Source organism: Nipponia nippon, unplaced genomic scaffold (genome assembly GCF_047370975.1).
Source record: "Nipponia nippon isolate SJK-2023a ecotype South Korea unplaced genomic scaffold, ASM4737097v1 scaffold_5, whole genome shotgun sequence".
NCBI classification, from domain to species: Eukaryota; Metazoa; Chordata; class Aves; order Pelecaniformes; family Threskiornithidae; genus Nipponia; species Nipponia nippon.
In genome coordinates this window covers 71,249,497-71,261,543 of record NW_028262369.1, presented here as the reverse complement: position 1 = coordinate 71,261,543, position 12,047 = coordinate 71,249,497, and the positions used below count along the sequence as shown (strand labels likewise).

Below are 12,047 nucleotides of genomic sequence, written 5' to 3'. Positions count from 1 at the left end.
AGATTCCTTGACATCCACCTTCCTTCCCTAAACTGTCACATTGGGATTTACCAGAAAATACAGGGCCTTGAAAGCTGGTGAAAGGTCATAGTCAGGCAACCATCAACAGCAGCCTGAAAGAAGCTGAAGAGTTGAGCTGGTGCAAGCATGTGGGGACACACAAGAGGTGTGGCCCTGTCGCTTAGATGCAGTCAGATTAGTGAAGATAGAAACTGTCCAAATCCTTCAAAAATACGAAAGGGAAAGAGAAGAGGAAGATGAGGATGGGGTGCTATTCCTACAGAACAGAGCAGACCAGAGAGTGATTTCTTTGCATCAACTTCTGAAACTGTGTGACTGGTGGCGACAAATATTCTCCTAAAGTCAGACTCCTAAGGGATTTCATTAGAGATGGTATGTAAAGAAAGCCTATTTACAGAGGGGTGCCTTTCTTACAAACCACCTTAATCCTTTGGGGCTGACTTTGCAGAAGGACTGGGGCCCGCTTGCGTGTCTCTCCATCACTTGGGAGAGACGGCAGCCTGCAGGGATCTGCCTGGGATCCTCATACTCCACTCAATGGAGTGCCAGAGGAAAGGAAACGTTTCAGCCCATTGAGCAGGGACCATCTGCCTGAGCCACTTGAAAGGAAATGCCAAGGAAAGAGCTTCTGTGTTGTCACAGACAACACCAGAGGGTACAGGGCATTCACTGAAATGGAGAAGACCTATTTTAACCTGTACCCTGTCTGCTTTTGAATCCAGGAGTCCCGCATCCCAGAAATATGTCCACCAGGCTTTGCTATTACAGATAATAGGATAGATCTTTTTTTCCTGATAGAAAATGAAGAGTCCAGGGGGAAAGAAAAAAAAAAAAAAGATTTTGTGTGAAATATCTGATTTTCTTAGCAAATGTCAAGATTCTGCTTGAAAATTGAAAGTGTTCTAACCAGATATTTTCAACAAAATATTTCCAACTTTGGGGAAGAGAATGTTTCTTTTTTCCCCCGACTGCTTGAAGGCTAGTGATGGCAAATGCAGATCAAGAGCTTCTTCCAGAAAACTCACAGACAAAGGACATTGAGAGGACTGAAATATTACTGTCCTCAAGTTATGAAGTACAGCAAGACTCAGTGACTTGACTAAGATGTCATAGAGGGTCTGTGGCAGAACCTGGAAAATTCTTTTGTCCAATTCTCTTCCAGTGCTGCCAAGAGAAAGATGCATATCACTTGACCATGGTACTGTTGAAAAAAAAAAACAAAACACCAAAACCTTGCAGTCATTTTTCCAAAGCACATCTTATTGTCATTTTGTCTGTACTGTTAGTTGACAAATCTTAACTCCTGTGTTCATTGTCCACAGATTATTACCAACTGGTGTAGCTAAATCTGTCTAACTCCTGCAGGTTCCCCAGAGCATAGTCCTTCCAGACCAACCACTCATTTACAGTAAGACCCGTCTGTTGCTGGGCTCTGTAGCAGAAGGTGTCACTAATTAGTACTTCTCCCCACAGAAGCATCACTCCCCAAACTTATGTTTAGTTTAGGATGTGACTTGTAAGTCTTTATATTTGTATTTGTATATTGTGTCTTTGGAACTGTAAGAAACAAGACAAGTCCATCTGGCCCATGACTGTTATCTGTCTTTAAGCAAGTGGGGTTTGACCATGAGTGTTTTGTAGCCATTTGCTGGCAAACAGCAGTGGAGCTCCCCAGTGCCACCAGCAGCAGATGGCAGTGCCCTCTGGGGACCAATGCCCACATGCTCACCTTGCCAAAGCCAACCCAAGCTTGGGCTGCCACCAAGCGCTTTTCAAAACTAACACATGACTACACTGGTACAAAAATGCTGCTGGCCAGGGCTTCTTTACTAGATTCAGAGGCATTGCACAACCTGTACACCTAGAGCCAGAGAGGAAGGGAGCTGGTTTTAGTGATCCTGGGTATCTTTTGATAAAATTTTTTACCACTACAAGATACAACCAGGTGTGTCTCAAAGTTAATTAGCAGATTTCTGTGGACTGGCTCAGTCCCTCATTAGCTCCTCTTGTTGCAATAACCACCATCAGGCAGGGGAAGATGCCCCTGCACATGGCATCTAGGCAGGGGGATGAGGGGAGATTTTGCCTCCAGCATTCCCAGCATTCAAGAATCATAGAAGCGGAGAGGAAGACTTTGCCAGAAAAAAAATGAGGTATTTGGCAATAATCATTATCTAGAAGAATGTCTGCTGCTGTCAGCCCACTGATCATGCCTGGGCTTACAGCTCCTTGGATCTGTCAGCAATAACTCACCCACTTTGCATAGTGAAACCACAAATGAAGATTGTGTGGAAGCAGCACCTTGCCCCCATTGCCATTGCAGAGCAGATGTCCTGCAATGACTGCTTACAGCCCCTTTTAGGAACTATCATTGCACAAGCAAGCCACAACCACTAAAAGGCCAAGGCTGCAGCAAATTGATCTTTACAAACATTATATGGGCTCTATATTTCACACAGCCTCCCGGTTTGCTGACTTCTTTGCGTACCTTTTATGCTTGTGGAAGAGTGATACATATGGCTGACAAAAACCAGTGCAGAGAGGGTGTACTTTATCAACCATGTTTTGCAAAGGAAAATTTTAGAGAAAAACATAGTATGGAGGTCTCTATTGAAACTCTCCTTACTTCATGAATCCATTGCCTGGCTTTATCTGTCCTGCGTTCCTTTGTTGCCTTCTCTGGCCCTTGCCAGGTTTTGCTTTATGATGAAGTATGGAAAGAGCCGCATTCTGATTTCTTGCATGTTAGCAGAAGCACAGGAGTATCCTACTGAGACAACAGTGTGACTTTTGATTTACTCATGTGTAAACGCATGCAAAACTAAAAGTTATCATGCAAAACTAAAAGATTCTTTTATTCATTGTTGTTTCTCCGCAATAATTTTACCAAGACCCATGCCCCTTCCCTTTCTTTCTCACAGTTAAACACCCAAATCATGCTTGCTTTGTTATCTAATTAGTATTGTGAAGGATTAATTACTTTTGGTCATTCAGGTTATTGAATAAAAACAAGGGCATCCCAGTTCTGCGTGACAGTGTTCTATATTATCCTTGTTAACATTTTGTCTGTAATACAAAAATAAATATTGAAGAAAGGGCCATCAGTGATCTCATTCCATTTCATGCAAGGAGCTCCCCTCTCTGTTAATTTCTCCTCCATGCTATGTTAATTTGATACAGTCCGCAGGCTCCTAACAAGTTAGCAACACTGCCCTCATTAAGGAAAGTGAAGATATCACAAGGGAACTATAATATTAAATGAACGTGTGTAGCCTCATTTCTTAGAGCATCTTCTTAGATGGAAGAGCAAAAACCTACGGTTTTGAGCGGAGTGTGGAAAACACCTCTGTCAAATGACCTTTCTGCAGAAGCACTTGCAATGCAAGTTGTTACTTCCTGATAAACTGCTTATGCTCCAGAAATCCACTCAAACATTATTCTTATGTGCAGATTCTACTTCAAGCGAAAAACTCTCAGACTTGAACATCTTAGACTGTGCAAGAAAACTGGAAGTAGTCTTAACTGGAACAAACATGCTCAGAAACACAGAAAGATGTTCTCAGTGTGTTCCAGACATTATTGTAGATGGAAATTTATTGATTTATGACAGCTGAAGACCTAGCCATTTGTGTCCCAAATCCCTCTAGCCAAAACTCCCCTTTTTCCAAAGTAGCCTGGGATCTACTTTAGACAGAAGGGTCAGACTCTGTCTGAATGGAAATCAAAGTATCCTGAGCTGGTCTTGGGTTCCCTCAGCCTACAACCTGCAGGTATTCATGGTCCTGATAAGCTTTGTCTCATTCCCTGTGTCTTCTTTTGGCTCCATCCAGAGCTAGGTTTTCTTGACTAGATGGGATGTCCAGTTATATCATACACAAAAACCACAGCAGAACCCATTGCTTTGATGAGGTATGCTGTGCTCACAATTTCCTTCCACATAAATGGCTGGCCAAAGCTGCTTTGTTTTCATTACCACTAAGCTGAGAGGGAATCAATAATAAGAGAAAATAAACAAAGGTTATGATTGGGCATTAGAATTAGCAAACTTGGGTATTCCTAATGAAAATCTTGTGTAAAATGAATTTTATATTTCCTGCATCCTCCTTCCAATGAATCTGGATGATCCTTGTTGGTATAAAATATAAAGGAATAATTTGATGACAACCTGTCAGCACTTGCTCCTGTCTGCCAAATCTCACGGTGTCTGTTTATGTGCATGGTAGGCATTCATAAAACCAGCTTCTTTTCTGCAAGTTGGCAAACAATGAGTGTGCTATTCACAAGGCAGCCAGCGGCAAGCAGAAAGAGTAAATGCAGTGTCATGCTCACAGCTTTTAATTCACCTCAGTATACTGACCCAAGGTACATCCCAACACAGCTGCGCTCTGTTGTGTGGGAATGCCTCAAATGAAGGCAAAATAATTTAGGGAGAGGTGGTTAGGGTTGCATAGTAGCAACTGCAATGGAAAACCCCTAGAGGAGGGAGAGCATTTGTGAAAATGATGGAAATTTATTGTACTGACAAAGATGTAACACTGGCTTTAGCAGTGGGAAAGAGGAAATGGGTAGGTCACAGACAGACTAATAATGCCATTTTTCCTAGCTTTAGCTTCTTCTGCATGAGTGTCTAAAAGAGACAGCCCTTATTTTGAAAATACAAACTCTTCCTGTTCTCAAACATCCATACAGCTTTACCTGGGAGCAGGCTGAGGAGGAAAAGGATTACCAGTGTATGTTATTTAGCTCTGATGAGTGAGGCACAGGGTGGAAGAAGGACTAAAACTAATGAGGGAGATACTGAGCACAAGCATAACCAGGCAGCGAGGAACACACGAGTAGGCAGCACACTCTGTGATAATTAGGTGTAAAAGTCTATTTGCCAGAGTCACATAAAAGAAGTTTCCATCCTAAGATTGCAGTACAGGCTTTTATGTCATTTACTGCTAGTGCCAGGGCAGGTCAATCAACTGATTGTAGCAAGGATCCCCCATCCACTGCCATCATCTAATACACCAAGAGTAAGTTTGTATTTAATGTCTGTGTTCCTAGTTTCAAAACACAAAACAGAAACACATGAATCTATGAGAAAGGCCACTTTACTCCAAATTCTCTCTTCTCACTTCAGTCACTGTTTCTGCATATTCTTTAGATTTGCATGTTATGACTTTTTTTTTTTTTCCCAAGCTACTTAGTTAAAAATAAATGAAGGGTTTGTTTGTTTGTTTGTTTGTTTGTTTTTAATTTGGTTTTGAGGGTCTTATGCTTTACCTTCTATTTGAAAAATGAATCCTCCTTGGGATAAGCAATGTCCCTTGTGGTCGAACACCTGTGATATTGGAACTGTCTCTGAATTCGCTGTTATTTGCTTCACCAGTAACCTGTGACATTGACCTGAACCAATTATAGTGTGATTTTGAAAACACTTAAAGGGATCATTACCTAGAGGTAGAAATCTGGGAAAGCCAGCTCTGTGTCAAACAGTTGAGTAGGAAATATTATAAAAGGGTCATGCTCAGAGGTGACAAACCATCCCACACCAGGAGAATGTAATTCTATTGGGGAAATGATTGCACAAGAGTGCACAGCCAAAATGCATTACTTGGCACTGCTCCCATCTCAGAGGCAGGTATCAAGCTACTTGTGCATGGAGAAACCTATCCAACTGTCTTTTGTCTGCTACCTACAGAATCCCATTAATTTCATAAACTTGTTAGTGCCTTAAATCCCCAAAACATTATCGAAGGGTATTCTTAGCATCTGAGCAACTGGGAATCCATAATAGTCTTGGGAAGGGGCGAGAAGGGGAATAAGGGTTAATAGCAATTATTCCTGGAAAGCAATCTAAACCATTTTTTAATTTAATTTGGAGTGTCAAATTTAAAGGATTCTTGAATGCTAAGGCCATTTTCATCATGCTGATCCTGTGTCTTATTGAGTAGGACCAGAGTATTACTCATTTTTTGTGACCCTGAGTTATCAAGGACATGCTGGGCAAACAGCCAAGGTAATACAAGCTCAATAATAATAATCTATACTTAAAGTTAACATGATGGCTATTACATGACGGCTGTGCCAATTGGAGGAAGGTTAGATCTTCCAGCTCTGGTAACTGCTTGACTTAGCACTTTTTTTAGTGCATGAGAAACGTTATAAAAGAAAGCATATATCTTACAAGTGGGAGAAAAGTCATACAATGTAAGCAGCAAAGAAATGGGAAGACGTAGCAGAATGATGGGGGTGGAGAAGCAGTGAACCAAAAGCAGTTTGGACATGTTTTTTAGAAAAAAAGGCAATAAAACTCCCCTGGCTCCATCTGCACATAGGACTGTCATTGTGTGTGCCAGGAGAACAGATCAAGAGATTGATAGAAGCCCTGTTCTATTTAAAGGACATGGAAATGTGTGGAATCAAAGAAGTTAGAAATGACAAAAAGGGCCAATGAAAGACTATCTGTCTTCTAGGATTGCTCTCTGGGGTGCATTTCTGGGGGTAGTTGTCTAGTTGAGTCATTAAAGCCTCAAGCTCTCCTCTTCCATGTCCCCCTTCAAACTGTGGAGTTGTACTTTTACCTTCAGTTTCCAACCTTTTCCAATATCTATGACTCTTTTCAGCACAAGAAATATATATATCAAATATATATGTATTTTTTATATATATACTTGTTTTGTTTAGCAATCCTTACTTGTCTTAGTTAATTCTGTGGATCCCATGGACTCTCAAGGATCCAGAGACAGCCACTGGCTTCACCCATTAATTATCTATCTTGTGACCCACAGTGTCCCAGGGACTGAAAAAGAGTAAGTTCCAGAAATTGTCACTTCCTTTAGACTGTACAGATAAGATGGTCATGAAGCTTTTTTTCAGCTGTAATGGGTGGGTTTTGTCCAGGTTACCAGGAATCTGATGTTGCATCTACTGCATGCTTTCTTTATAATACCAGCAGAAGACTGAGCTCTTTGACTATCTTCCAAGGAAACCCAGGAACTCAGGCTGAGTTCTCTAGCCTAACATAGCTGAGACAAAGTTTGTTCTAACCCTACACGTACTCCATGGTCAGGATCACTCAAATTAGGCAGTCTGGTCAGTCCCACTGATCTAGCTATACTATTCTTCAGTCCTCTGCCAGGTGAAGGTCCTCTCAAAGGGGCTATGTTAATGCAAAAGCGACCAGAAAAGAATAAGCTATTTATTTTCTGAATAGGCTAAAACAGCACTTTCCCATACTGTAAACTATCAGGGATAGGCACCATTTATTTCACCTCCCTGTAAAATCAAATACAATGACACCTACTGCAGAACTATTTTGGAATTCTGTGTATTTGAGCAGCAAAAATATTACCTTTTATGTGACTATAGTACCTCCAGTGAGGCCAACACAGTAAGGCCCACATGGCTATTCAAAGTCTTACTCTTAGTAGCATGAGAAACTACTCAACAAAGCACATGAGAACTGAGAGGAAAGAAAACCAGCTTGCATAAGGGTACCTAGCAAGATGGACTGCAGAACACAGAATGGGCCCGGATCTTTGGAGTCTCAGTCAGTGACCTACTCAGGATCTTGTAGCATCCAAACTGAGCCACAGAGCTTTACAATGAAAAATGGGTTCAAAGGAAAAGAAATTGTTTCTAAGCACAGGTCTACTTTAAAAACACATAGCATCCTAGAGCTAATCAATATTTTTTGCCTATCACATCTCTTACACAGTATTTTTAGTAATGCAGTGCAAATTTCTCATTTTGCTTCTCTACAGAAAAACCATGAGAAGCATTTGATAGTATGTTTAACAGGTACTCTAGTGAAATACACCCTGCTTAAAGGTCACATTTTTTTGAGAGAGACCCTAGACTTCTATATGAAGTGCAGCAGGTTTTACTTAGAGGACTAAACCCAAATGTTGACATGGTGCTATAGTACTCTGTGAAATTACCAACTCCACCTCTTCCTCAGCTTCAAAGCACACAGACACTTTAGAGAAACCCACCAGGAACATTAATACGATAACGCGTCAGGAGCAGACAGCAGTGAGTGGGTGAGGAGTTCTGACCTCACAGAAAGCCAGAGTGTCTCAGAGGGCTCTTCACTAAAGAACAGCAGCGTTTTCCAAACACGCTAGTGGAAACAGAAGCTGCTTAAACGGAAATAATTCTCTTTGTTGAGCAGTCTTTCTTTCTAGATGAAAAGGAAGAGAATTTGCAAAACCACAATGTACCTCCAAGATGTAAATATATATATTATTTAATACATTTAGGAAAAAAGATAGTTGACTATAATTTAAATGGCAATGTTAAACTTGCTGTACAGCCTATTCCAAATTTAAGCTTGAAATTAGTCCAGCACACCAGCAACGTCTCAGAAATTTCTAAGGTTTCTGTCACCATGGTAGCTAAGTGGCAATGGGCTTAATCCTGCACTCACTGAGTCCATATAGTCAAACTTCTCCTGGCCTTAGCAATGCTGGATCTGACCCTGTAAATCCTAACATGCTTGAGACCAGAGCTTGATCTCTAAAACCTTTTTACCCAGTTTCCCACGGCAACTTGGGTTGGGAATTTTGTGGAGACCATTCACTTGAAAGGTGTCTGGGGGAGATTTCTTTCATTCAGCAACAAATCCCTGCCTGATTAAAAGAACTATGTTGACAGCCCGACAGGAAGCCATGCCATCCACTCCTTGGTCAGCAGGCACTTTTGGCAACATGTGCCAATTTAGAAGACAGGGAACAGTAAGGGAGGGGAATCAGGAGTCAGACAAGGTCCCTGGAAACTTCCAAGCTGTTTAAAAAAGAAGGGAATTGTTGCCTCGGTTAAATGCAGTTCCCAGTCTCTCACAGCCAACGAGACAAATTAACCATTATACTAAAACATTTCTATTGTCCTCAGTGGATGATGGTAAAATGTAATGATTAGATAATATGCAGGCGAATACACAATAACTCCTCAACAAAATCACCAGCTCTGTGGGATGAAGACATCTCTAAAAACCCAGGTCCATAGACATAAAGACTTGGGCTCTAATCACCTTGTGTTTTTATCCTCTTTTCCTGAAGAAATAAGGCCTTAGAGATCATACTGTCGATCTCTCAGCCTCTCCTTAGTAACTTGTGAACCAGCTGGCTGCCTTCAGCCAAACTGGCAATGTGAAAGAGGTCACAAAAGTAAGAAGTTCCTACAAGCTCTGTAAAAAAAGGTGGCTGTGTGGAGTACAGACCCCACGTTAGTGCCTTTAAGAGGGAAAGGGATGTGCGATGAGGTCAGTAATTAGGTCTTGTTTGAAAAGAGCAGGGGGGGCCTCTCTAAGAGGAGAGCGGAGGAAATTGAGGATGTTTTTTGGCACACTTATGACGGAAATTGAGGAGAAGTGGGTTACAGATTGTGTGTGGGCGGGGACACAATTTCAGAGGAAACCAGACTTCGTTAATTCTGCTGCTTGGTTGTATTATTGTCTTCTGTGAAAATGATGAGGATTATTAGACATAGCTGACTCAATTGCATTACCAACACGAAAAGGCCTGAACAAAACCACAAGAGGATCATGAGAAAAGAAGCTCAGATGCTGAGAAGCCATGCAATATGTAGTCATATACAATAAGGGCCAATATCAACATATAACTTACATTGCATGCTAATTAAAGTAATATACGTGCTGAAAACCCTCAAAAATAGGAAAGAACCTGCAGGGCATTTACAGCAAGGGTGGCACCTACATAAATTGGTGTGTATTTTTTGACATATCTGAGTTCAGACAAAGATTGTTCTGAGAGTTCTTTGATCCTTTGGGATGTTGGACAAACCAAACCACCTTATTATTGCACTGCAGCTTCCTGTGGAAGTGTTAACTCAGAACTGACCATTGCACTCTCTAGAAACACACTTGAACAACTTTCTGTTTTGTAGGAATATGTTTAGAGCATCAGCGTAAATGCTTAAAGCTAAAGTAACTGTCAGCCCTGAAAAAAAAAGATCCTTCAGATAGAAGAGACCCTAGATGAGGCCTGTGTAGAGAAATGAGGAGTCTATAAGCTATGCAGGAGCTGCCCTTATGGAAGTGACTGAAGAGTCAGATTCTGCTCCCATTTGTGGCTTGAAAAGCAAGAGCAAGCCTGCAGAAATGCCAGGCTTTTTTTCCCATTTAAAGCCAATCTGGGACAAAAATCTGGTTTCCATGTGAATTTAGCTCCTGCTGGAAAGAGGACTGTCTCACTCTTCAATTGTTAAAATACAGCTTTTTCAAAAGCAAGCAGAAGGCAAGGAGGGAGTTTTGCTCTACAGTTAGGAAGACCCGTTAAGCACATACCCCACATCTTCATCAGGTGACAGGATGATAATCTTGAACAACTTTTTCTGTTGAATAAGTGTCACAAGGCTCAAGGGGACTGCTCATTCCCTTTCCTACAATGACTCAGGCTGGGATTTCCCCTAGTTTTGTTATTAGTCTAGTTGCTATTTTTCCTGCTACCCATTTTGTTGCTTAGGAGACTCCTAGTCACAAAAAAAAAACAACCCACAAACAAAACAACATAAAAAAACTCAAGGCCCAGTCCTGTCACTGTGATTCCAAGTTATGGAATGCTGAATGCTCTTGCCTCCTGGGATCTGCCCGCACAGAAGGAACATGCTTTGTTAGTATAAATAGTTGCCAGGGAAGTAATTTTCCAGGCACTAGCACTGTTGGCTCTCCAAAAGCCAGGTAGTATAGATTTATTTTTTATGTTTTCAGGGCAGTAACAGAAGTTTCTCCAGCAGAACAATGTAACTGCGCAATGATTTATGGGGCAGAGGGTTGTTTATATGAGAGAGTCATAGAACAGAGCAGCAATTTCCCTGTCATTACATCAGGACTGTGCAGTCCTATAATAATTATGCTTACATCCTTGTGTAAATATAGGAACAAATTCAGGGACTCCTTTTCCTGGGGACGCTCTGCCAAGTCTATTTGTACACATTCTAGTCCAGTATGAATATGGTGCCCCATAATAACTGCTGGCTCTTCTGTCCCATTTTCATCAGCAGATCTCAATCTGCTTCATAAATCTGGTCACCATCATTTCCTCTTTTCCCCTACATTTTTATCCTCCTTCCCCACCTTTCATTTTGTAAAAGGTAAAACTGCAGCCAAGAGAACAGGTCAACAATGAGAGGTGCTGAAAATTTCTGGACCCTGGTCTGGTCCTCTAATGGATGGATATCACTCTAAAGAGAAACCAGTGTAAAATGCTGTCAAACACTTCACACAGGCTAGAAAATGAGTCCTGCATTACAAGCCCTGTCTCTTGTTATTTTCTGACTTTTCAAAAGAACAAAATACATAATTTCTTCATGTGGGGTTGAAGCTCTTTAGATTTCATTCCTCTTGAAAATTCTGGCGCTTATTTTTAGGATCTCAGCCACAGGTTTAAGAACTTAATGTCAGGCTCCTGTGCTTGACATGCTGAATGTGTGGGTTTCTGGCACATGTATTTAAAAAGAGATGTGTTATAAATTGGCTTCCTAGGGCCTGAGGACTTTGGAAAAAAGACTTATTAAAAGATATGCAGCATTAGAAAGCAGAACACCTTCAAAAACTGCTGCTGTACAAGATGATTCATAAGGTGATACCACTGATTTTGCTAGTAACACCAGAGGAAAATTATGTCCTAGATCAAAAACACTCAGATGTTGCGGACTTGTTCCTGGGGAAGACATATGACATGTTTTACCAGGCTTGTTTCCTCAGCTGAATAAAGTGACTGAGAAAGTAGATAATATCAGCGTATTCAATGCAAGTGGTAGGCTATGAGGGGATAAGTTCTCATGTCTTGATCTTGCTTTTATTTGTAGACGCTGACACATCTCCCTTGGACTTTAGGAAAGTAGGACTGACACCAATATAGCTGTCCTTAATTTTCTGCTTTCTCCTCCAGTCTGTTGTTCTTATCTCTTACTCCCTGTGACTGGTCTTTTCAGATTCCCTCTCCAGGAAGCTTGTTCATGTCTTCTTATCTGTTTGCCTAAGCCAGCGGAGCAGTCTATGTAGTGGTTCACCTTTA

General features: G+C 41.2%; 1 protein-coding gene across 3 annotated transcripts in view; it reads right to left on the bottom strand.

Annotated features, from left to right (window-relative positions):
- The window catches only part of KLF7 (KLF transcription factor 7), a 106,280-nt gene that overhangs the window by 10,930 nt on the left and 83,303 nt on the right, over nucleotides 1–12,047 (bottom strand). The window lies entirely within an intron of this gene.